Here is a 26,070-nt window from a genome sequence, read left to right on the forward strand (position 1 = left end):
CTGCCCCTGCAAGACTGGCTCTCTAGTACCTTCAGATCTAGAACAATATTCCCTTAATATGGACTTTCTGAATATTATACCTAATGTTGATGCTCTCTGTTTTTCCTTCTTATGGTTCTTATTCTTCCACGTTATAACACTGGTTACAAACATTTGTATTTTTATTTTTTCAACTAGTCTATAAGATCCACCAAGGCAGAAAACATATTGATTTGGTTTTGTTTTGAATAATCAGTTCAGTGATGGGTCCAGATTAAACACTAAATAAATATCTGTTGACTAACTGTGTTGGTTAATGTTTTCATTTAATAAAAGAAAATACTTTCCACTTCCCACAATTTATTTCTAATAGGGAGATTTCATTGCAATAACGTTTAGCATATATTTCTAGTAACTTACCAATCATTTAACACACTTCAGTACTGGATGTGAAAGTATGAATTAGTGGTTTTAAAATAATGAATACTTAATCAAAACTTTAATTGAAAGATTCTTTTGGCATCAGAATGTCAACAAAGTTAAAATTGTGAGTGCTCAGTAATAATAATATATGAAAACTGACTACCAAAATGGGTGACTAAGCAATGATTTTTCTTCCATATTCTCTCTGCCCATCTGCAGACTGGGAATTTCCATGGGTCTTTTTCAGAGCCCTAATATCCCCTAAATACAATGGTAATTATTTTGGGTGATAAATGCCCTGTTGTTAGCTCACAATTTATTGTAATTCACATAACTGTCTTCACCCTATCTATTGTTACTTGTTGACTCTGAGTTTGCTGGGTTTAGAGGAATTGACTGGCTTATAACTTTGACTGTTATGTTGATCTATGAAGCTATGATGCCAGCCTATTATTTCATGCTAGCTATGACACTGGCCTATTATTATTAATGTGGCTTAAACTCCCAAATTAAATACAACACTGGTAATAACTTGTTCCCTCTGAATAGTGTTCTAACCTTTATTTCAATAGATTAGAAAGAGCGCTTTGCTAAGAGACAGGGAACCTGAGTTCTTATTCTAAATGTAGTGCTGACTTAAGGTCTATTTGGGGAGGAAAAAAATCACATACACTTTTCTCAGGTATAAGATTAGAGGGTTTGAGCACATTACGTCTAAGTTTTTTACACATTAGTGAATCTAAAAGAAACTATTTGAAAACACGAGAGCAATTATTAGATGAAAAAGGAAGGTTCCCTCATAATAGTCCTATTTATCTAGGTACATGCATGTAGATATAGATGATATAGATAAATATAAATATATAGTGAGATAATAGATAAATATAAATATAAATATAGGCATTGATATTTATCTGATTACCATGCCATAGTACCCTATAGATAGTCAAAGCCAGAAAGCAGAAAAACTGAAGGAATAGAGTTTTATCTTCTCTGCTAAAGAAGGGAGAGAGAATACATAAAAATAACGTAGTGAAAAATAACATAACTTAGATATTTGTATTGATATAGATGTTTATATCTACAAATATAGATATTATTTTCTTGTTTCCTTCAAAGAAAAATAATATTTAGTATATACACATTTTTGCCAATGATGCTAAAAAGCTTTTTTGAAAATTCTCCTTTGGAAGTGCTTCCAGAATCAGGTTAATAACAATGCAAAGAAACCAGACATTTTGACTGCAAATGTTATTGCTTAAAGTGGCCATCTAACTTATTTACACTATGGTTTTATTTTATTATTTCTGACATTTATCCTAAAATGAAGATTTGCTATGAAAGAAACTATTTGCTCAAGCAACCATTTTTATTCAATAAACTTGTATAGAAAAATCTCTGAAAAAATATTAATATTATACCCCAAGGACTGAAAATTATTTCAAAATAGAAATTTCTTGGTGGTAAAGTGTATAAACTATCATAGATTTTTCACCCATTTTGAGGTATCATCTCTGTTATATTTGCTGAAACTGGGTTTCCTCTCTTTCCCTCAAGCCTCATACCCGATGAACTAGGAAAACTATTGGCTTTGATATCAAATACATCCTGAATACAAACCATCTCACCATGCTATTGTCAGAATCTTAGACCAATTCACCAGCACAAATTGCCTGTACAATTGCAGTAGCCTCTTGGCTGAACATAGATTTGATGGGTGTTAAATATGAGGGGTAAGCACTGTAACTGGTCTGTATTCTTCTAAAATGTCAAGGTAATTATATAAGTCAGCCTGGTTGGGCAGCCATAACAAAATATCATAGACTGGGTGGCTTAAACAATGGAAATCTATTTTCTCACCATTCTGGAGGCTAGAAATCCACAATTAAGATCTGGAAGGGTTTGTTTCCGGTGAAAGCCCTCTTCTTGGCTTGCAGATTGCCACCTTCTCACCAGGTCATCACATGGCCTTTTCTCTGTGTGCACTCAGAGTGAGAATGAAAACAAGAGAGAGTGAGTGTGCAGGTATTCTGGTGTCTCTTCTTATAAGGACTTAATCCTATTAGACCAAGACACTGCTCTTATGACCCCATTTAAACTTAGTCACTTCCATAGGGGCTCCGTCCCCAAATATAGCCACACTAGGAGTTAGGTGAATTTGGGGAGACACATTCATGTAATAGCAGTTATTAAAGACAAAAAAAAAAAAACTAAAGAACTGTTTCATATTAAAACATACTAAAGAAACATAATAAAGAAATTCAGCATATGATACTACATGGGATATTATTGTCATAACTGGCAAAAAATTAAATATTAGTGCTGAATCAATGTTAATTTCCTGGTTTGATAAGTGCACTGTAGTTATGAAAGAGAATGCCCTATATTGTAGGAAATCAACACTGAAGAATTTAGATGTAACTGTTGTAACTAATTTAGTTGTACAAATTTAGTTGTACATTGGTTTGGTGTTGAATTCCTTAGAACACCAAGCAAATTTAACCAAAAGAAGACTACCTCAAGGCATTTAATAATCAAACTCCCAAAGGTCAAGGATAAAGAAAGAATCCTAAGAGCAGTAAAAAAAACCAATAACATACAATGGTGCTCCAATACGTCACGCAGTAGATTTTTCAGTGGCAACTTCATAGGCCAGAATAGAGTGGCATGATATATTTAAAAAGTTTTGAAGGGGAGAAAAAAAATCCTTTGGCCTAGCATAGTATATGTGGCAAAAATAGCCGTCAAACATGAAGGATAAATAAAGAGTTTCCCAGAGAAACAAAAGCTGAGAGATTTCATCAACATCAGACCTGTCCTACAAGAAATGGTAATGGGAGTTCTTCATTATGAAAGAAAAGATGTTAATGAGTGAGAAGAAATCATCTGATGGTACAAAACTCACTGGTAATAGTAAGCACACCGAAAAACAAAGAATATTATAATACTGTAATTGTAGTATATAAACTACTCTTATCTTAAATAAAAAGACTAAAAGATGCACCAATCAAAAATAATAACTGCAACAACTTTTCAAGACATAAACATTACAGTAAGATATTAATAGAAATAACAAGAAGTTAAAATGTGTGTGGAGTGGACAAAGTTAACGTGTATAATTTTTATTAGTTTTCTTTTTTTTTTTTTTTTGAGACAGAGTCTTGCTCTGTCACCCAGGCTGGAGTGCAGTGGTGCAATCTCAGCGCACTGCAAGCTCCGCCTCCCGGGTTCACGCCATTCTCCTGCCTCCGCCTCCCGAGAAGCTGGGACTACAGGCGCCCGCCACCATGCCCGGCTAATTTTTTGTGTTTTTAGTAGAGACGGGGTTTCACCATGTTAGCCAGGATGGTCTCGATCTCCTGACCTTGTGATCCACCCGCCTCGGCCTCCCAAAGTGCTAGGATTACAGGCGTGAGCCACCGCACCCGGCCTTAGTTTTCTTTTTCTATGTTTATGCAATCAGTGCTAAGTTATCATCAGTTTAAAATAATGAGTTATAAGATGGCATTTGTAAGCCTCATGGTAATCTCAAATAAAAAACACACAACAGATACAAAAAAAAAATAAAGAAATTAAAATATGCCACAAGAGAAAATCACCTTCACTAAAGGAAGACAGGAAGGAAGGAAAGAAGGAAGAGAAAATTACAAAAAAAAATAGCAAAATAGCAGCAGTAAGTTCTTACTCATCAATAACAACATTAAATGTAAATGTACTAAACTGTCTAATCAAAAGAAATAGAGTGGCTGATTGGGTAAAAAAAAAAAAAAAAAAAACCATTGATTTGTTGCCTACAAAACACTTCACATAAACCAAAACAAAGAGATGAGAAAAAATATATTCCATGCCAATGGAAACCAAAAAAGAGCAAGAATAGTCATACTTATATCAGACAAAGTAGATTTTAAGACAAAAACTATAAGGAGACACAAAGAAGTTCATTTTATAATCATAAAGGGATTAAGTCAGCCAGATAATACAATAATTGTAAATACATATGTGTGTATATATGTATGTGTGTGTGTGTATATATATATATATATATATATATATACACACACAGTACTGGAGCACCCAGATATAAAAAGCAAAAATTATTAGAGCTAAAAAGAGAGATAGACAATACAATAATAATAGCTGGAAACTTTCGTGCCTCCTTTCAGCATTGGACAGACCTTCCAGACAGAAAATTAACAACAACAACAAAAAAAATTGGACTTAGTCTGCACTGTAGATGAAATGATCCTGATAGATATGTAAAGAATATTTCATCCAATGGCCACAGAATGCACATTCTTCCCAGCACATGGATCATTCTCAAGGACAGACCATATGTTAGGACACAAAACAAGTCTTAGAAATTCAAAAAAAAAAAAAAGAAGAAGAAGAAGAAAGAATATCAAGCACCTTCTGTGACCACAGTGAAATAAAACAAGAAATCAATAACAAGAGGAATTTTGGAAACTATATAAACACTTGGAAATTAAACAGTATGCTCCTGAATGACCAGTGAGTCAATGAAGAAATTTTTTTTTAAATTGAAACATTTCTTGAAACAAATGATAATGGAAAGACGACACACCAAAACCTATGGGATACTGTGAAAGCAATATTAAGAGGGAAGTTTATAGGTATAAATGCCTACATCAAAAAAGAAGAAAAACTTCAAATAATTGACCTACTGATACATCTTAAAGAACTAGAAACAAAAGAGCCAATCAAACTCAAAATAAGTAGAAGAAAAGTAATTAAACTCAGAGCAGAAATAAATAAAATTGAAGTAAAAAATCAATGGCATGAAAAAGTCAATTTTTTGGAAAGATAAAATCAACAAACTGTTATTCAGACTAATTAAGAAAAAAAGAAAAAAGGTACAAATAAAATCAGAGACTAAAATAATAAAAATACAGTAGTAATTCAAAGGATCATTAGTGGCTACTCTGAGCAACTATTTGCCTTAAGGTGGAAAATATAAAAGAAACTGATAAATTCCTAGACACATACAACCTATACATATTGAAACACAAAGAAATTCAAAAACTGAAAAGAACAGTAACAAGTAACAAAGATTAAATCTGTAATAAACAGTCTCCCAGCAATGAAAATCCTGGGACATGCTGGCTTCACTGTTAAATTTTACCGAACATTTAAAGAAGAACTAATACCAATCCTACTCAAACTATTCCAAAAAATAGAGAAGTGATGACTTCCAAACTCCTTCTACAATGCCAGTATTACCCTTATAGCAAAGCCAGACAAAAACACATCAAAGAGAAAAGAAAGCTACAGACAAATGTCCCTGATGAACATTGATACAAAAATCTTCAACAAAATACTAGCAAGCCAAATTTGACAGCATGTTGAAAAGATTATTCATCACGACCAAGTAGGATTTATTTCAGGGATGCAATGATAGTTCAACCTACACAAACAAATGAATGTGAAACATCATGTCTACAGAATGAAGGACAAAACCATATGATCATTCAACTGATGCTGAAAAGGCATTTAAAATTCAACATTCCTCATGACAATCACCCTCAAAAAACTGGATATAGAAGGAACATATCTCAACATAATAAAAGCCATATGCAAGAAACTCACAGCTGGTTTCATAAATGGGGAAATACTGAGAGTCTTTCTTCTAAGATCTGGAACAAGACAAAGATGCTCATTTTCACCACTGTTATTCAACATGGTACTAGAAGTCCTAGCTAGAGCAATCAGTCAATAGAAAGAAATAAAAGGCATACAGATTGGAAAGGAAGAAGTCAAATTATCTGTGTTTTCAGATAATATAATCTTATATTTGGAAAAACTAGAGACTTCACAGAAAAACTCTTAGAACTGATAAACAAATGCAGTAAAGTTGCAGGATACTAACTCAACATTTAAAACTAAGTAACATTTCTAAATGCCAACAGCAAAAAACCTGGAAAAAAAAATAAATCAAGAAAGTAATTCCATTTGTGATAGCTACGAATAAAAATAAATACCTAGGAATCAACCAAAGAAATGAAACATCTCTACAATGAAAACTATAAAACACTGATGAAAGAAATTAAGATGACACAAAAAATGAAAAGACATTTCATGTTTATGGATTGGAATGGAAAAATAAATACTATTAAAATGTCCATGCTCCTCAAAGTCATCTCCAGATTTAGTGCAATCCCTGTCAAAATACCAATGATATGCTTGACAGAAATAAAAAACAATTTTAAAATTCATACAGAACCACAAAAGACCCAGATTAGCCACAGCTATCCTGAGCAAAAAGAACAAAACTGGAGAAATTACATTGCCTGACTTCAAATTACACTGCAAAGATATAGTAACCAAAACAGCATGGTTCTGGCCTAAAAACAGAAACATAGATCAATGGAACCGAATAGAGATCCCAAAAATAAACCCACACATGTACAGTGAACTCATTTTCTGCAAAGGTGCGAAGAAGATACAAGGGAAAAGACAGTCTCTTCAATAAATGGTGCTGGGAAAATTGGATATCCATAGGCAGAAGAATGAAACTAGACCCTATCTCTTGCCATATACATAAATAAAATGAATTAAAGACTTAAACCTAAGACAACAAACTATGAAACTAATAAAAGAAAACATTGGGGAAACTCTACAGGTTATTGGGCTGGGCAAAGATTTCTTGAGTAATACCCTACAAGCACAGGCAATTAAAGCAAAAAATAGGCAAATAAAGTCACATCAAGCCAAATAGATTCTGAACAGCAAAGGAAACAATCAACAAAGTGAAGCAATTTATGGGAGAAAATATTTGCAAACTATCCTTCTGACAAAAGATTAAAACCAGAATATATAAGGAGCTCAAACAACTCTGTAGGAAAAAAGCCAATAATTCCATTATAAAATGGGTAAAATATTTGAATAGACCTTTCTCAAAAGACGACATACCAATGGTAAACAAATTTATGAAGAGGTGCTCAACATCACTGATTGTCAGAGAAATGTAAACCAAAACTACAATGAGATGTATCTCATTCTAGTTAAAATGGCTTTTATTCAAAAGACAGGCAAATAACTAATGCTGGCAAGGATATGGAGAAAATGAAACCCTTGTACACTGTTGGTGGGAACATAAATTAGTACCAACCTTTGTGGAAAACAGTTTAGAGGCTATTCAAAAAACAAAAAATAGAGCTTCCATATGATCCAGCCATCTTGCTGCTAGGTATATACCCAAAACAAAGAAAATCTGTGTATCAAAGAGATATCTGCACTCTTGTGCTTATTGCAGCACTATTCACAATAGCTAAGATTTGTAAGCAACCTAAGAGCTCAAAAACAGGTGAATGGACAGAGAAAATGTGATATTTAGACACAATGCAGTACTATTCAGCCATAAAAAGGAATGACAGCAAGTCATTTGCAACAACATGGATGAAACTGGAGATCATATGTTAAGTGAAATAAGCCAGGCACAGAAAGATGAACTTCGCATGTTCGCACTTATTTGTGGAAACTATAAATAAAAACATTTGAACTCATGGACATAGAGAGTAATGGTTACCAGAGGCTGGGAAGAGTTGCAGGGTAGTAGGGGAAAGTGGAGATAGTTAACGGGTACAAAAAATAGTTAGAAAGAATGAGTAAGAACTACTATTTGATAGCACAACAGAGTGACTATAGTCAATAATAATTCAATGGTACATTTTTAAATAACTAAAAGATTATAATTGGATTGTTTGCAACACAAAGGATAGACACTTGAGGGGATGGATACCTCATTTACCCTGATGTTTTTATTACACATTGCATGCCTGTATCAAAATATCTCATGCATCCCATAAATATATATACCTACTATGAATGCACAAAAATTAAAAATAAATTTTTAAATGTTTAGAAAAAAACAGTAAAATGTTAGCATTTGGAAAGTTTGTGTGAATGCATACCAAATACTTTATACAATTTTCACAACTTTTATAAAATGTATAAATTATTTCAAAATATAAGGTCTGTGTTAAGATAATTCTGTGTCTCAAGTTAAAGTAACCTACTTGATGATTTCACAGCAGAAGTATTAAGCTGCTATAGATAAACAAGGGATCTGCTAGCCATGTTGGTGAATTCAGAAAATGAGTTCTGTTTGGTGAGTTTTCCCATTTGGAACATACTTCATATGAAACATGTTTCATAAAAAAATATATTTTTTATAAAAAATTTTTAATTTTAATTTTATTTAATTTTTTATTTTTATTTTATATTTTATTTAACATAAAAATGTTAATGTTCAATAAATGTTAGGCATTGATGTTATAATTTTTTAAAAAACATAACATATTTCCCCAAAATATGATTAAACAGTAAAAACATATATAAAGAAATAATTATATAGTTTGTTCCAGTGGTTCTCAACCTGGGGCAATTTTGTCCCCCACGGGACATTTCACAATGTCTAAAGATATTTGTATTCATCCCTAGGGGATGGGGGTGCTACTAGCATCTAATGAATGTGGAGGTCAGGGATACTGCAAAACTTCCTGGAATGCACAAGGCAGGCCTCAACACAAAGATTTATCTGATCCAAAATGTCAGTAGTGCACAGGCTAAAAAACTGTTTATTCAAATGTATCAAGGATCACAGATTGGTTTCTTCCAAATCCGCCCTTGTTAATTTGCAGCACAATCTCATTTGTGACACCTCAAGAATTTTAATGTCTTGGAATTGCCACAATCTACATTTTCCATTCAATACTGACAGAAGTTGTCATTACTGTATTTTTTTGACAATCCTGTATATTTAGTTTAGCCTTTATATATAAATTACAGCATTCAATGGATCCTTTACACCACTACCTTAAATTCCTAAATTAGTCTTATGTCACATACAATTCATGTTTTTTCTCATAATTCAAAGCTCTAAAAGGGCAGTGACTGTGATGTTTTTACTTTGCCTTGTAGAAAAGCAGTGTCACAAACAGATAAAAGATTCAAAAAATAAATCTTTAAATGAGTATTGTATTTCCTCTCTGTGTTTCTTCCTGTTATTCTATCCCACTAGAATGCCTGGGTCTACCCCATCTCTGTTCTCAAAACTGTGCCCATTATTCAATCCAATCTTAAGTGACACCCTTCCAAAAAAGCCTTTGGGATGGTTCCAATCTGAATCAGTCTCTCCCTTATCAATATACCAAAAGCATAAATAGAAAAAACTCTATTATGGCATGTTGCACAGAGTAATTATATATCCTTTTTCTTTTACTATGTTAAAAGCCACAAAGGAAAGGGAGCATTCCATCCATTCATTCATTCATTTTTCTATTCTACACAGCACCTTGCACGGTGTCTCAGACACTGCACATGCTTGGTCAATACTTCTTGACTGTAGTTCTTTTTTTTTTTAATTTTATTATTATTATACTTTAAGTTTTAGGGTACATGTGCATGACATGCATGTTTGTTACATATGTATACATGTGCCATGCTGGTATGCTGCACCCATTAACTCGTCATTTAGAATTAGGTATATCTCCTAATGCTATCCCTCCCCACTCCCCCCACCCCACAACAGTCCCTGGTGTGTGATGTTCTCCTTCCTGTGTCCATGTGTTCTCATTGTTCAATTCCCACCTATGAGTGAGAACATTCGGTGTTTGGTTTTTTGTCCTTGCGATAGTTTGCTGAGAATGATGGTTTCCAGTTTCATCCATGTCCCTACAAAGGACATGAACTCATCATTTTTTAGGTCTACATAGTATTCCATGGTGTATACGTGCCACATTTTCTTAACCCAGTCTATCGCTGTTGGACATTTAGGTTGGTTCCAAGTCTTTGCTATTGTGAATAGTGCCGCTATAAACATACGTGTGCGTGTGTCTTTATAGCAACATGATTTATAATCTTTTGGGTATATACCCAGTAATGGGATGGCTGGGTCAAATGGTACTTCTAGTTCTAGATCCCTGAGGAATCGCCACACTGACTTCCACAGTGGTTGAACTAATTTACAGTCCCACCAACAATGTAAAAGTGTTCCTATTTCTCCACATCCTCTCCAGCACCTGTTGTTTCCTGAATTTTTAATGATCGCCATTCTAACTGGTGTGAGATGGTATCTCACTGTGGTTTTGATTTGCATTTCTCCGATGGCCAGTGATGATGAGCATTTTTTCATGGGTTCTTTAGCTGCATAAATGTCTTCTTTTAAGAAGTGTCTGTTCATATCCTTTGCCCACTTTTTGATGGGGTTGTTTGGTTTTTTCTTGTAAATTTGTTTGAGTTCATTGTAGATTCTGGATATTAGCCCTTTGTCAGATGAGTAGGTTGCAAAAATTTTCTCCCATTCTGTAGGTTGCCTGTTCACTCTGATGGTAGTTTCTTTTGCTGTGCAGAAGCTCTTTAGTTTAATTAGATCCCATTTGTCAATTTTGGCTTTTGTTGCCATTGCTTTTGGTGTTTTAGACATGAAGTCCTTGCCCATGCCTATGTCCTGAATGGTATTGCCTAGGTTTTGTTCTAGGGTTTTCATGGTTTTAGGTCTAACATTTAAGTCTTAAATCCATCTTGAATTAATTTTTGTATAAGGTGTAAGGAAGGGATCCAGTTTCCGCTTTCTACATATGGCTAGCCAGTTTTCCCAGCACCATTTATTACATAGGGAATCCTTTCCCCATTGCTTGTTTTTGTCAGGTTTGTCAAAGATCAGATAGTTGCAGATACGCGACATTATTTCTGAGAGCTCTGTTCTGTTCCATTGGTCTATATCTCTGTTTTGGTACCAGTACCATGCTGTTTTGGTTACTGTAGCCTTGTAGTATACTTTGAAATCGGGTAGCGTGATGCCTCCAGCTTTGTTCTTTTGGTTTATGATTGACTTGGAGATGCAGGCTCTTTTTTGGTTCTATATGGACTTTAAATTAGTTTTTTCCAATTCTGTGAAGAAAGTCATTGGTAGCTTGATGGGGATGGCATTGAATCTATAAATTACCTTGGGCAGTATGGCCATTTTCATGATATTGATTCTTCCTACCCATGAACATGGAATGTTCTTCCATTTGTTTGTATCCTCTTTTATTTCCTTGAGAAGTGGTTTGTAGTTCCCTTGAAGAGGTCCTTCACATCCCTTTTAAGTTGGATTCCTAGGTATTTTATTCTCTTTGAAGCAATTGTGAATGGGAGTTCACTGATGATTTGGCTCTCTGTTTGTCTGTTGTTGGTGTATAAGAATGCTTGTGATTTTTGTACATTGATTTTGTATCCTGAGACTTTGCTGAAGTTGCTTATCAGCTTAAGGAGATTTTGGGCTGAGACAATGGGGTTTTCTAGATATACAATTATGTCATCTGCAAACAGGGACAATTTGACTTCCTCTTTTCCTAATTGAATGCCCTTTATTTCCTTCTCTTGCCTGATTGCCCTGGCCAGAACTTCCAACACTATGTTGAATAGGAGTGGTGAGAGAGGGCATCCCTGTCTTGTGCCAGTTTTCAAAGGGAATGCTTCCAGTTTTTGCCCATTCAGTATGATATTGGCTGTGGGTTTGTCATAGATAGCTCTTATTATTTTGAGATACGTCCCATCAATACCTAATTCATTGAGAGTTTTTAGCAGGAAGCGTTGTTGAATTTTGTCAAAGGCCTTTTCTGCATCTATTGAGATAATCATGTGGTTTTTGTCTTTGGTTCTGTTTGTATGCTGGATTATGTTTATTGATTTGCGTATGTTGAACCATCCTTGCATCCCAGGGATGAAGCCCACTTGATCATGGTGGATAAGCTTTTTGATGTGCTGCTGGATTCGGTTTGCCAGTATTTTATTGAGGATTTTTGCATCGATGTTCAACAAGGATATTGGTCTAAAATTCTCTTTTTTGGTTGTGTCTCTGCCAGCCTTTGGAATCAGGATGATGCTGGCCTCATAAAATGAGTTAGGGAGGATTCCCTCTTTTTCTATTGATTGGAATAGTTTCAGAAGGAATGGTACCAGCTCCTCTTTGTACCTCTGGTAGAATTCGGCTGTGAATCCATCTGGTCCTGGACTTTTTTTGGTTGGTAAGCTATTGATTATTGCCTCAATTTCAGAGCCTGTTATTGGTCTATTGAGAGATTCAACTTCTTCCTGGTTTAGTCTTGGGAGGATGTATATGTTGAGGAATTTATCCATTTCTTCTAGATTTTCTAGTTTATTTGCATAGAGGTGTTTATAGTATTCTCTGATAGTAGTTTGTATTTCTGTGGGATCAGTGGTGATATCCCCTTTCTCATTTTTTATTGAGTCTATTTGATTCTTCTCTCTTTTCTTCTTTATTAGTCTTGCTAGCAGTCTATCAATTTTGTTGATCTTTTCAAAAAACCAGCTCCTGGATTCGCTAATCTTTTGAAGGGTTTTTTGTGTCTCTATTTCCTTCATTTCTGCTCTGATCTTAGTTATTTCTTGCCTTCTGCCAGCTTTTGAATGTGTTTGCTCTTGCTTTTCTAGCTCTTTTAATTGTGATGTTAGGGTGTCAATTTTAGATCTTTCCTGCTTTCTCTTGTGGGCATTTAGTGCTATAAATTTCCCTCTACACACTGCTTTGAATGTGTCCCGGAGATTCTGGTATGTTGTGTCTTTGTTCTCATTGGTTTCAAAGAACATCTTTATTTTTGCCTTCATTTCATTATTTACCCAGTAGTCATTCAGGATCAGGTTGTTCAGTTTCCATGTAGTTGAGTGGTTTTGAGTGAGTTTCTTAATCCTGAGATCCAGTTTGATTGCACTGTGGTCTGAGAGACAGTTTGTTATAATTTCTGTTCTTTTACATTTGCTGAGGAGTGCTTTACTTCCAACTATGTGGTCAGTTTAGGAGTAGGTATTGTGTGGTGCTGAAAAGAATGTATATTCTGTTGATTTGGGTTGGAGAGTTCTGTAGATGTCTATTAGGTCCGCTTGGTGCAGGGCTGAGTTCAATTCCTGGGTATCCTTGTTAACTTTCTCTCTTGTTGATCTGTCTAATATTGACAGTGGGGTGTTAAAGTCTCCCATTATTATTGTGTGGGAATCTAAGTCTCTTTGTAGGTAACTAAGGACTTGCTTTATGAATCTGGGTGCTCCTGTATGGGGTGCATATATATTTAGGATAGTTAGCTCTTCTTGTTGAATTGATCCCTTTACCATTATGTAACAGCTTTCTTTGTCTCTTTTGATCTTTGTTGGTTTAAAGTCTGTTTTATCAGAGACTAGGATTGCAACCCCTGCCTTTTTTTGTTTTCCATTTGCTTGGTAGATCTTCCTCCATCCCTTTATTTTGAGCCTATGTGTGTCTCTGCCCATGAGATGGGTTTCCTGAATACAGCACACTGATGGGTCTTGACTGTTTATCCAATTTGCCAGTCTGTGTCTTTTAATTGGAGCATTTAGTCCATTTACATTTAAAGTTAATATTGTTACGTGCGAATTTGATCCTGTCATTATGATGTTAGCTGCTTATTTTGCTCCTTAGTTGATGCAATTTCTTCCTAGCCTTGATGGTCTTTACAATTTGGCATGTTTTTGCAGTGGCTGGTACTGGTTGTTCCTTTCCATGTTTAGTGCTTCCTTCAGGAGCTCTTTTAGGGCAGGCCTGGTGGTGACAAAATCTCTCAGCATTTGCTTGTCTGTAAAGTATTTTATTTCCCCTTCACTTATGAAGCTTAGTTTGGCTGGAAATGAGATTCTGGGTTGAAAATGCTTTTCTTTAAGAATGTTGAATATTGGTCCCCACTCTATTCTGGCTCGTAGAGTTTCTGCAGAGAGATCAGCTGTTAGTCTGATGGGCTTGCCTTTGTGGGTAACCCGACCTTTCTCTCTGGCTGCCCTTAACATTTTTTCCTTCATTTCAACTTTGGTGAATCTGACAATTATGTGTCTTGGAGTTGCTCTTCTCGAGAAGTATCTTTGTGGCATTCTCTGTATTTCCTGAATGTGAATGTTGGCCTGCCTTGCTAGATTGGGGACGTTCTCCTGGATAATATCCTGAAGAGTGTTTTCCAACTTGGTTCCATTCTCCCCGTCACTTTCAGGTACACCAATCAGATGTAGATTTGGTCTTTTCACATAGTCCCATATTTCTTGGAGGCTTTGTTCATTTCTTTTTATTGTTTTTTCTTTACACTTCTCTTCTCGTTTCATTTCATCATTTCATCTTCCATCACTGATACCCTTTCTTCCAGTTGATCGCATCGGCTACTGAGGCTTCTGCATTCGTCACGTAGCTCTCACGCATTGGTTTTCAGCTCTATCATGTCCTCTAAGGACTTCTCTGCATTAATTATTCTAGTTATCCATTCATCTAATTTTTTTCAAAGCTTTTAAGTTCTTTGCCATTGGTTCGAATTTCCTCCTGTAGCTCGGAGTAGTTTGATTGTCTGAAGCCTTCTCTCAACTCGTCAAAGTCATGCCCCGTCCAGCTTTGTTCCATTGCTGGTGAGGAGCTGGGTTCCTTTGGAGGAGGAGAGGCACTCTGATCTTTAGAGTTTCCAGTTTTTCTGCTGTTTTTTTCCCATCTATGTGGTTTTATCTACCTTTGATCTTTGATGATGTTGATGTACAGATGGGTTTTTGGTGTGGATGTCCTTTCTGTTTGTTAGTTTTCCTTCTAACAGACAGGACCCTCAGCTGCACGTCTGTTGGAGTTTGCTAGAGGTCCACTCCACACCCTGTTTTCCTGGGTATCAGCAGCAGTGGCTGCAGAATAGTGGATATTGATGAACCACAGATGCTGCTGCCTGATCGTTCCTCTGGAAGTTTTGTCTCAGAGGAGTACCTGGCCGTGTGAGGTGTCAGTCCGCCCCCTACTGGGGGGTGCCTCCCAGTTAGGCTACTTGGGGGTCAGGGACCCACTTGAGGAGGCAGTCTGCCCATTCTCAGATCTCAAGCCTCATGCTGGGAGAACCACTACTCTCTTCAAAGCTGTCAGAGAGGGACATTTAAGTCTGCAGAGGTTACTGCTGTCTTTTTGTTTTCTGTGCCCTGCCCCCAGAGGTGGAGCCTACAGAGGCAGGCAGGCCTCCCTGAGCTGTGGTGGGCTCCACCCAGTTCAAGCTTCCGGGCTGCTTCGTTTACCTAAGCAAGCCTGGGCAATGGCAGGCGCCCCTCCCCCAGCCTCGCTGCCGCCTTGCAGTTTGATCATGGACTGCTGTGTTAGCAATGAGTGAGACTCGGTGGGCGTAGGACCCTCCAAGTCATGTGCAGGATATAATCTCCTGGTGTGCCGTTTTTTAAGCCAGTTGGAAAAGCGCAGTATTAGAGTGGGAGTGACCCGATTTTCCAGGTGCCGTCTGTCACCCCTTTCTTTGACTAGGAAAGGGATCTCCCTGACCCCTTGTGCTTCCCAAGTGAGGCAATACCTTGCCCTGCTTCAGCTCGCATATGGTGCACTGCACTGTCCTGCGCCCACTGTCTGGCACTCCCCAGTGAGATGAACCTGGTACCTCAGATGGAAATGCAGAAATCACCCGTCTTCTGCACCGCTCATGCTGGGAGCTGTAGACTGGAGCTGTTCCTATTCGGCCATCTTGGCTCCTCCCTGACTGTAGTTCTTTTGAACACTTGTCACATTTATGGCATTCAATAAATCACACACATATATACGTAGCTTTGAAGAATCAATGAGAAAAATAAACACGCCAATAAAAATGGTATATAAGCAAAATTCATAGAAGAAATAAAAATGGTTAGGAAAAAATATTTCAACCTCAGTGGTCATTTATGCCAATGAAAGCAATACTAATAAAAAAAAAAAAACCTTCCCTTGTTTTATGCCAGGTACTACACTAAGCACTTTACACATATTGACTCATCTAATCTTCATGACTTTTTGCAGCATGTGATATAATCCACTCTCCTTTTTTGTTTTGTTTTTTACAATTTTTTTATTTTTTTATTTTTGTGGGTACATATTAGGTGTATATATTTATGGAATACATGAGATGTTTTGATATAGGCATGCAATGCATACTAATTACCTCATGGAAAATGGGGTATCCATCCTCTCAAGCTCTTTTGCAGAGGAAGGAACTGTGGCACAGAAAAGGCAAGTAATTTGTCCAGTGCGATGTGGTAATGTTACAGTAGTTAGGCCAGCATGAGTGTGGCAGGAAAGGGCTCTCCCCTCACCCACTAGGAATATCAGGTGATGCTCTGACAGTTATCACACTGCCTCTCTAAAATGATATTTGGCAACCCACCCAGGGCACCAGGAGAGGCCATTTCCTGATAATTCACAGCTATTAACATTAAAATGTTAATTGAATGCAGATGCCAGGGAGAAAAAAAACTTCCTGGGCATGTGCACTAAGAGACTAAATGGCAAAGTATGACCTTCTGGGTGTACTCCACTGAAAGAAGAAGAAAGCTTCAGATGGGCACGCATACAACTTCCTAAACACACTGCACATGCTCAGTTCCCAAGGATAAGGAGGGCACTGCACATGTGGGAAGCCCACCCTAAGGGAAGAACCATGGAAAAGCGGTGAGCCTGTAAAGCCTTAGGATCAAGGTTAAATGCTCTCTTTGACCTTCAGGCGCCCTCTTGGATCTCTTCCAAGTAAACTTTCCTTTCTTTCTTGTTCTAAAGTCTTATTAAATAAACTTCCACTCCCGCTCTGAAACTTGCCTTGGTCTCTTTTTCTGCTTTATGCCCCTCAGTAGAATTCTTTCTTCTGAGAAGGCAAGGGCTACAGACCAGCATACATATGCTGCCAGTAACTGAGGGTAACTCTGATCTCTTGCACCGGTAACAGTAAGTCACAAAGCTGACATGCAAACACAGATAGTTTGGCTTCAGAGCCCGAATAGTTCACCTAAGAGTATGTCATTTTGCCCACATGTTTGATAAATATATGTTCAATTATAATATTCAGAAAAATATAAATGAATATTTTCATATTGGATAAAAATGCTAAATGTCAAGCAAAAGAGTTAAAGAAAAACATTATAAAAATCCTCAAAGTCCAAGAAATTTGGTTTGATATTTTGTCGTAGAATAGAAAAGGATCCAATTTGGTTGAATTACTTTAATCTCACCTAGTATCTCCATCCCTTATAGTATCCATGACAATCTCATTGAGACTATAAGTATCTACATCTTGGCATACTGAGAAAGTAACAGAAAAGGGGAAGATTACTCTCAAGCAGAGAATAGAAATGAACACAAAAGAAAAAGTTCCAATTCAATGTAAATGTGGTTTTATGTGAAAGGTTAAAATAAATTCACCAACTCGATGGGTAAAGGTGTGGCTTGTTTGGAGATTCAGGTAACTCTTGGGTATACATGCCACACATAATTACCAGTTGTCCTGTTAATCATGACATTCAACATTCCAGGGATACTTTGTAATATTTAAAGTTTGAGTAACAACTTTGGACTTGGGTAAATAGGAATACTCCTAGGACATCTACATTTCTGAGTTATGTTTTGTTTTGAGTTTTAAAGTACAACTATTGTCTTCACTTCAACCATAAAGCAAATGACAACAAATAAAAAAACGGATCCTTGAATTTTTTCTTACCCTTGGAAAAATTTGCCTATCCTGGATGTGATCATTGTTAGCTAATTTGTCTAACATTTTGTTTGAGAGTTATTATCTAGTAGTTAAATTTCCTGCAGCAGTTACACAATAAAAAGGTTAATTTGTATAATTTGATTAGACAATTTGAAAAATTAATAAAATAGACCTTTCATACCTCCTAATAGAGAAAGGCAACTAAAGAAACTATTTTGCATTATTTTAACCAAATATAAAATGTGGTTACAGGGGACAATATAAAAACATAAATCACTTTTTTTTGTCTTGCCAAAAGTTGTAACTTTGACATGAGGGAAGTTTGTCTTCACTATTTTGTGGGAAATAGACAAAACAAGCCACACCTCCTTGACCTTTGAGCTTTCCAACTAAAAAATAAATTGCCAACAACAAGCTGATAGCCATGTGAGGAGCAATACAGAAAATAGGCCCATAGTTAAGATAGAAAATGTGGATGTAAGTCTTTGAACTGACACTTTTTTTCTCTGAAGGCTTTGCCAAGTCATTTAACCTGGCAAGATCTCTTATTCGTCTATAAAATGAGCCCAACTAGTCCCTGTCAAATTTCCAGAACTTTTAACCCAAACAATGAAGTAATTATCTCGAGAGAAGAGAACAACCTGTACTTCTTTCATCTATTATTGAAAATACAAGAAAATGTGGTCAAGGGATCTTCTTGACTTTTTGAGAAAATGCTTTTCTTCAGTGTTTTCTGTTTGTTGATCACTGTGAGTTACTCTATAAGGTTTTAATCCTCTCAACAGCCTTATGAGACCTTGAGCAAGCTACTTAACCTCTCTGTGCTTTAATTTGCTTCTGTAAAATAGATGTAATAATTGAACACACTCATAAGGTTGTTGTGAGGAGTCAATGTGTTAATTAATAAAAAGCTTTTAAAACAACTCTGCACATATGCTAAGTGATCAATCGAAGTTAACTCTTAGGTGTATTAATACCATTTTACAAATGATAAAATTGAGGCTTAGAGATGTTAATTAACATGTCCCAAGACCAGAGTTTGGAAATCGTAGAAGTAGGATTTGAACCCAGGTATTTTGTCTCCATAGCCCAAATCCAAGCACTGTCCTGTACTGTTTTCCTTTGAACATCCTGAATCAGGTAATGAGAAAAAAATGTTCTGTTTACATATTTATTGGTAGAACACAGAAAGTACATACATAAGAAGCTACAAATTATTATAATAGATAATATTTAAAAGAAAATAAGAAACCCTTAAATCTGTTATATAAAAGAAAGGCTGAGAAATCATATTTTCACAGTAAATATTGTAGTTACACAATTTTCCTTGTTACTGGTAGAGAAGCATCCACAGAATGTGAAGAGGAAAAGCTACCATAAATCAGAGCTGAATAATCAATCCAAACCATGAAAAAAATGCCAGCAAGCACTAAACACATTTGTCTGCAAAGCTTTAATAAATGTAGTTTTATAAATACTATGCAATATAAGGTATAAATTATGCGGCTTTCTTTCAAAAATTAGTTTAAGTGCAAGCTGGAAGAATTCCCTATGCTTAGGCTGATATAAAATTCAGTAAATACAGAAACTTTGAAGGACAAGAAAATAATAATAAAGACTTCTAAAAGGTTATATGAATATTGTAATTATCTGTGCATAAATGAGAACATTTTATCTTTCTATGCTGAAACAGAAAATGAATACCAAAAAAAGTATGCCCGTGGGAAAATTACTTCCAAAACCATTTTGAGAAATTGAACCATTTTCTATATACAAGTACTTAAACATTCAAGCTAAAACTTGGAATAAAATAACATTGATTTTATTATAAATACTTTAATATTTTTTAAAAGTTTATATTTCATATATAAAATTATATCTTAATAAGTGGAGTGTAGGTTCATAAAGCTGACTTCAATAGAGACTTTAGCTAATGATTGAAAACAAGATTTATATTGGAAGAATTAAGGGTTAAAATGGAATATGGACATTTAGAATAAAGGCTTAATGGATTGAAGTTGGTCAGGCTGGGATATAAATTCCTGCTCTATTTCTAAGAACAATATTAATGCCTAAATTAAGAATGATACATGCGTAACTGAGGTCAGAGAATTTAAAGAGCAGGCAAAGTTGTTGCTCTGAAACATGACACGAGTCAACCAATATTACCCACATCTACAAAAACTGGGCAGATAAAAGAGCCATCTCTCTAATGGAAATTACTAAAGAAGCCTTACATTGCAGATGCAGTCTGGAACCTGGAACTCTGCAGAAACACACTTCAAACCCATTCCTTACAACTGGGCTTCTTCCTGCAACACCTACAGCTTATTTTTAAGTACACAGCTGCATGACACCACGGGATAAATAAACTATTAAGACAATTGTATGCATAACATTTAACAAAATAATTCTTATCATAGAAAATGAGTTGCATTATACAAAGGGATGAATCTATTTGGAAAAATAATTGAAGTCCAGGGATATATTAGATATAATAAATATCTAAAGTCCAGGGAGAATCTGGAATCACAGATATCTCAGAGGGGTGCAACAAATTGGGCTCTATTTTCTTCAAACGAATATCAGGAGATATTCTGAGAAATGCATGCAGCCTGCTAATGAAATAAATATGTTCATTTTCCCCTCTGTCTTCCTAACTTTGGAAGTGGTCTAAAATCTCCTGCACACAGTAGGCATTCGATAAATGTTTGTTAAATGAATAATTCAATTAAGAAATCCATATTAGCTTACTAAAAATACAAAATTGAAAAAAAACACAAGGGTTTCAGTTGGAAGAAATTTAGAGATTTTAAGCCAATTCACACACATAACATATTAGATTCAGAAAGGTAAGGAGACTTGTTCAAGGTCATTCAGCTAATTTGTGACCAGGCACTTCCACCAGAAATCAAACCTCAACTCCCGATTTAACCAGAGACACATGTAAGCAGAATTAAAATTGTAAAAATATCCTTGTTGAATTATAACATATTAAGGATTTGTTAGTAGGTTCACATCAAGTGAAGGTTATTGATTATGAAATTAATATCCTGTGTTTCTACAATGCTCTAAAGGCAGTGAAAAGAACTTCGAAGAAGTATAGCGATTTGGTTTTAGTCCTGATTCTGCCTGAGTATGCCTAAGTGATCCTCAGTTTCCAAAGAGGTAAAATAAGGGATCTATATAAATAATACAGTCTAATTCCCCTCCAAAATTTTATTAAGTACCCATTATATCTCATGTGCCAAGCTAGATACTGAGGATACAAAGAGACATAAAATGCAGGTCATGCTGTGAAAGGCTAACATCTGGTAGAGGATAGCACATAAAGCTTTAATTCAGACTTTGTGCTGGGGTCCTGGCTCTGCCATTTACTAACTGAATGACCTTAGGCACTTATTTTTCTTGGTCTCAGTTTCCTCCTTTGTAAAATGGAAACAATGATGATAATATACCTAATTTATAGAGGTATAAGGACTATGTTATTATGTATATAGTACTCAGAATAATGCCTGCTACTGTTCTATAAATATTAGCAGTTTTTAACCACATGGAATCTATAATATAACATGGGAAATAAGAATATATATGTAACTATAATTAACACAAGCTAACATAATGCTAAGTCACCAAAGCAAAGCATAAAATGTGGTCATAAGAATTTTAGGAATCACTTTATTCCAACAAAATAAAAGACAAGAATTAATGGAAGCATTTTTTTTTCCTTTGAAGAATATAATGATTAGAAAAGAAGAAGGTGACAAAAAAGGCTGAAAAATTATCAGGATGAGTTATGAAAAGTGACTCCTGTATTTAGAAATTTGATGGTCTCAAAGTCATTTTCAAGTTTTTGAAAACTCCATTCCTATGGAAAAGAAAGGCAAACTATGTAATGTTTGCATATTGAAAGAAGGGGAGAAAATATGAACAGTAAATATAGAATACACTTTTAATTAATGTATTCATTCACTCACTCACTCACTAGTTAATTCAACAAATAAGCGAGGCTACTGTGCACAATATCCTCAGCACTGTGGCAAATATCTATCTGAGGTGTCCGCCCCTCAAAGGTAGATGATCCCTGTCTTCCTGGATCTTAGCATATAGAAAGGAGTCCTCAGTAGAGGGAATACCAAATGTCAAGGCCTTGAGAAGTCTAGTATTAATGTAAATAAAAAGAAAAGCCCAAGTTCTAAAGCATTCTAAAGCATAGCAAGAGAAATGGGGTCCTGGGGTTCAGTGAACATCAAGAGGTAGAGGGAGTATCCCAGGAAAAAGGAGAAGTGTGCTAATGTTAAATATGAGTTCCCACAGAACATGGTGGAAGGAAACAAAAGGGGAGAGGCCAGGATTTATTGATATGGGGTACAGTAGAAGGTGATAAATGTTGGTAGAGGAAGGTGTGAAGGAAGGAATGAAAAAAGGGGACACAACCAGTAAAGATCTCACTGGGCTTGCAGTGGCAGAACAAGTAGGTTGCTGCTAGTAAACAGAATTCTACCTGGGGAATCCCTGATATTTGTTCCTGTTCTTTGATTCTGTGATTCTCTCAAAAGAAGAAATGCAATTGAACATCTTAAAAATTGAAACAACATGTGTTTCATTGTGTGTAATTAATGAGCAATACTCTCTTCTTAAGGTGTGGCCTTAGTGGTTCATTTGAATTTATGTGCGTCTGGCTTCTGTAATTAAACAGAGCTGCTTAACCTCCATTGTCAAACCGAAAGCCTCGAGAGATTTCAATTAGCATAACTGCTGGAAATTGTTGAAAGTTATGCCACTGATTTCCAAGGCCTGGTTCATTAATTGACCTTTAGCAAGCAACTTTAGTTTCCAAGAATATATCTAGTAAGAAGACCATTGAATAAAGTGTGTCCTAAAAGCATATGCAGAGATAATAGTAATAAAGTATGTGTTTTGTGATATTGATGCTGCATAGTTTACAGGATCCTTACACTGGAAAAGCTGTTCAGTATTTGCCATATATCCAGGCAGGTTGTTCTCATTAAAACCAAGCACCATAATTTTACACTTACTGTCATTTGTACTGTAATAAGGAGCAGAGCACATCAATCTCACGTGACACAGCCATATGCTGCTTATGATGTACAAGACTTACAAAGGGAACTTCTACAGGGCTAAAGAAGAGCTTTACAGAGTGCCAGGCTTTATAATTATTGATAAGAACTAAAAAAAAATCAGCAAAGAAATTTAAGATTTTGTTCTCCAAAGTAAGAAAGAGTGGGGAAAAAACTGCACATACATGTACAATACTAGCACAAGCACACATGCACAGTAACCCTACCCATTACATTATACATATGGGAAAACCAAGAAAACCTTTTATAGAATTATAAGAAGCATAGCCCCTTTCTTTTCTCAAATGATGAACTGTAGAGACTTCTAGTTCCAACTGTGAAATAATATAGTAGTAACATAATATTAACAGTAGGTTTCATGCCAGACAATGCTCCCACTGCAACTACTAAATATATTATGTATACACAGTATTATTCCGTTCTCACACTGCTGTAAGGAACTACCCGAGACTGGGTAATTGATGAAGAAAAAAGGTTTAATTGACTCACCGTTCCACAGGCTGTTTGGGAAGCATGGCTGAGGAGGCCTCGGGGAACTTACAATCATGGCAGAAGGCAATGAGGAAGCAGGAAAATCTTCACATGGCTGGCAGAAGAGAGACAGTGAAGGAGGAAGTGCTACACAGTTTCAAACAACCAGATCAAATAACTCTATCATGAGGCAGGACTAGGGGGATGGTGCTAAATCATTACAAACCACCCTCATGATTCAATCACCTCCCACCAGGCCATTCCCCCAAAACTAGGGATTATAATTCAATGTGAGACTTGGGTGGGGACACAGAGCCAAACCATATCATATGTATATGATCTCTCTCTATATATATATATACACACATATACACACACACATATATATGCACACACATATACATATATGCTAAATCATTATAGAATTATGGAAGAAAAGATGAACAATGGATTAAAATGTCAGGTCATAAAGGGAAGAGCCTCTCTGAGAGAGCAATCTGTTACTGGACATTTTCTTCTGTGATAGGGTTGCTAGATACATTACAAGCAACCCTATTCTGTGGTGACATTTGTCAATTTTACGTGAAAGCCGAGAATGGCTTGGCTCACACAGAGGTACTCTGCTGGGAGAGAGAGAAACTTGAAAAGATTTTGACAGTCATACAGGGCTATTGTAATAATTTGGAAATGTCACGAGCTCTAAACATGTAATTAGGATTTCCCGATAGTGCACTTACTATTTTTCAGTAATGCAGAGATAGTGACTCACCAGGCTCTCAGTAAAAACTTAGATAGGACATATCAGAAGAAAGAAAAGTCAAAGATATATACAGTCTCAACAAACCTGCAATTCAACCCTGACTCAACCAAGTCACTACCTAGATTGAGGTAATCAGCTCTTGCCCTGTCTCTCTAATATAAGAAGACCAAGCCTTTCTGGTAAAAGACAGTATCATTTGGAGCTTCAACACAAAGTGTCCTTAAACAAAAAGCCCAGACGGGGGATAAGATGGCTGTCTAGACACAGCCAGGAAATGCCTCTCCTACTGAGAGAAAACAAACTGTTGAGTAGATCATGACAGTTTGAACAGATCTCTTGAGAAAAACACTGAAAGCCAATAGAAAGATGACTCAGATACCAAGGTTGAAGAGGCAGGAAGCTGGGAAGCTTGCATGGAATTGCCAAGGACCAGAACCACTTACAGGACCTGAACAGGACCTAAGTAAGGGGTGAGTGAAAAAACTGTGGGGCACCACACTCCTGCAACGGACCTCTGGGATCCTAGCTACAAGAGATCCCACAACCCCCAGAGACATTTGAATTGGCAGAGGAGCTTCCTGGAGAGTAGGCAAAGGCAGGGGCTCAAACCTGTGCAGTGTCCAGGAGGTTTTCTCTGTGGCAGGTGCGGTAAAAAGCAATCATGGTGCCCATCCCCCAAGGCTCTCTGTCTTGCTCTGAGTGACTCTATCCCCTGCTGAAAGCTGGGCTGGGAGAGAGTAGGGCTACCTTTCCCCTGGGAGAGGTGAGCATCTGATCTGTGTAGCCCCTTGTCCCCTGGTCCCTTCCAAGGCTCCTGCCTGACTGCTCCTGCAAGAGTATGCACGGAGCACAGCCTCCACTTCCCTGCCTAATTGTTTTGCCAGCAGCCTGGGAGTAGTTTACATCCCCCACCCCACCCAAAGCACAAAGTACAGAGCTCAACCTCAAGGAACCAGAGGACAAAGCTGCCACAGCCTGGTCCCAACCTTCTAGGGTTCAAGCACACTGCACTCAGGGGTATCCAGCCTGGGTGTGGGATAAGTCTCCAGTCTCAGAACACCTAGAAGAGTGAGGTGCAAGTTTAAGTGCTGGCATGAGAGCTGAGTGTTTCTCCCTCCACAAGACTGGTCCAAGAAGGGTATAGCCTACTGGCCAGCTGCAGCCTCTTCCCAAGAATGCCCCATGGCCCTGAACACCTAATAGCCCAGTGATCTGGACAAAACTAGCTTGGGAAAAAACTAGCAAGTTGGGCCTGCTCCTGGAACAGACACTAGAGGGAGACCTGGTTGGGGAAGCATGAGCTGGGCAGTCCCCAAGGAGCTGTCTGCTGGGCAAAAATCTCCGGCCCATGGCTGCAAACCTATGGCACCACCACCCTGCCTGTGGATCTTGTATCTTTGAACCACTGCATCAACAGACCACCCCCAGACATACCCCACAACCTACTCTGACTCTGTTAAGCTCAGAGGACCAGTGGGTCCCCAAGGAGCTGTGGGGCTTCATGGTGACCTAAGCTTCAACCTGGGCCACCCCGTGGGAAGGGGGAGTGTAGTCCTCCAATGCCCACCTTGAGGCTAAGGAAATGTGGGTGTGGTGCCAGTAATTGGAGGGGGCTCCGCCAAGGCCCATGAATGGATTTGGTGAAGGGGTCATCTCCCAACCCCCTTGCCTGCCCCCTCTCCAGAGCACTGCTATAAATGCACCAAAATACAAGAGGTACATGGTTGAATAAGAGCCTGTCAGCCTGCCTTTACTCTTAAGAGCCATCTACTGGATCACAGCCCAAATGACACCACCAAACAAAAATAAATTCCTTCAACACATTGCCTACAAAACCCAA

At 36.9% G+C, this 26,070-nt stretch overlaps 1 long non-coding RNA gene across 1 annotated transcript in view; it reads right to left on the minus strand.

Moving 5' to 3' along the window:
* The window catches only part of LOC134809829 (uncharacterized), a 110,672-nt gene extending 87,050 nt beyond the window's left edge, over window positions 1-23,622 (minus strand). The window contains exons 1-2 of the long non-coding RNA XR_010156387.1: window positions 23,489-23,622; window positions 2,263-2,378 (exon numbers count right to left, since the gene is read on the minus strand). This is a non-coding gene — a long non-coding RNA (uncharacterized LOC134809829). The remainder of the gene's footprint in view (window positions 1-2,262; window positions 2,379-23,488) is intronic.
* Between the last annotated feature and the right edge of the window lie 2,448 nt (window positions 23,623-26,070).

This window comes from Pan troglodytes, chromosome 3 (assembly GCF_028858775.2).
Source record: "Pan troglodytes isolate AG18354 chromosome 3, NHGRI_mPanTro3-v2.0_pri, whole genome shotgun sequence".
NCBI lineage: Eukaryota > Metazoa > Chordata > Mammalia > Primates > Hominidae > Pan > Pan troglodytes.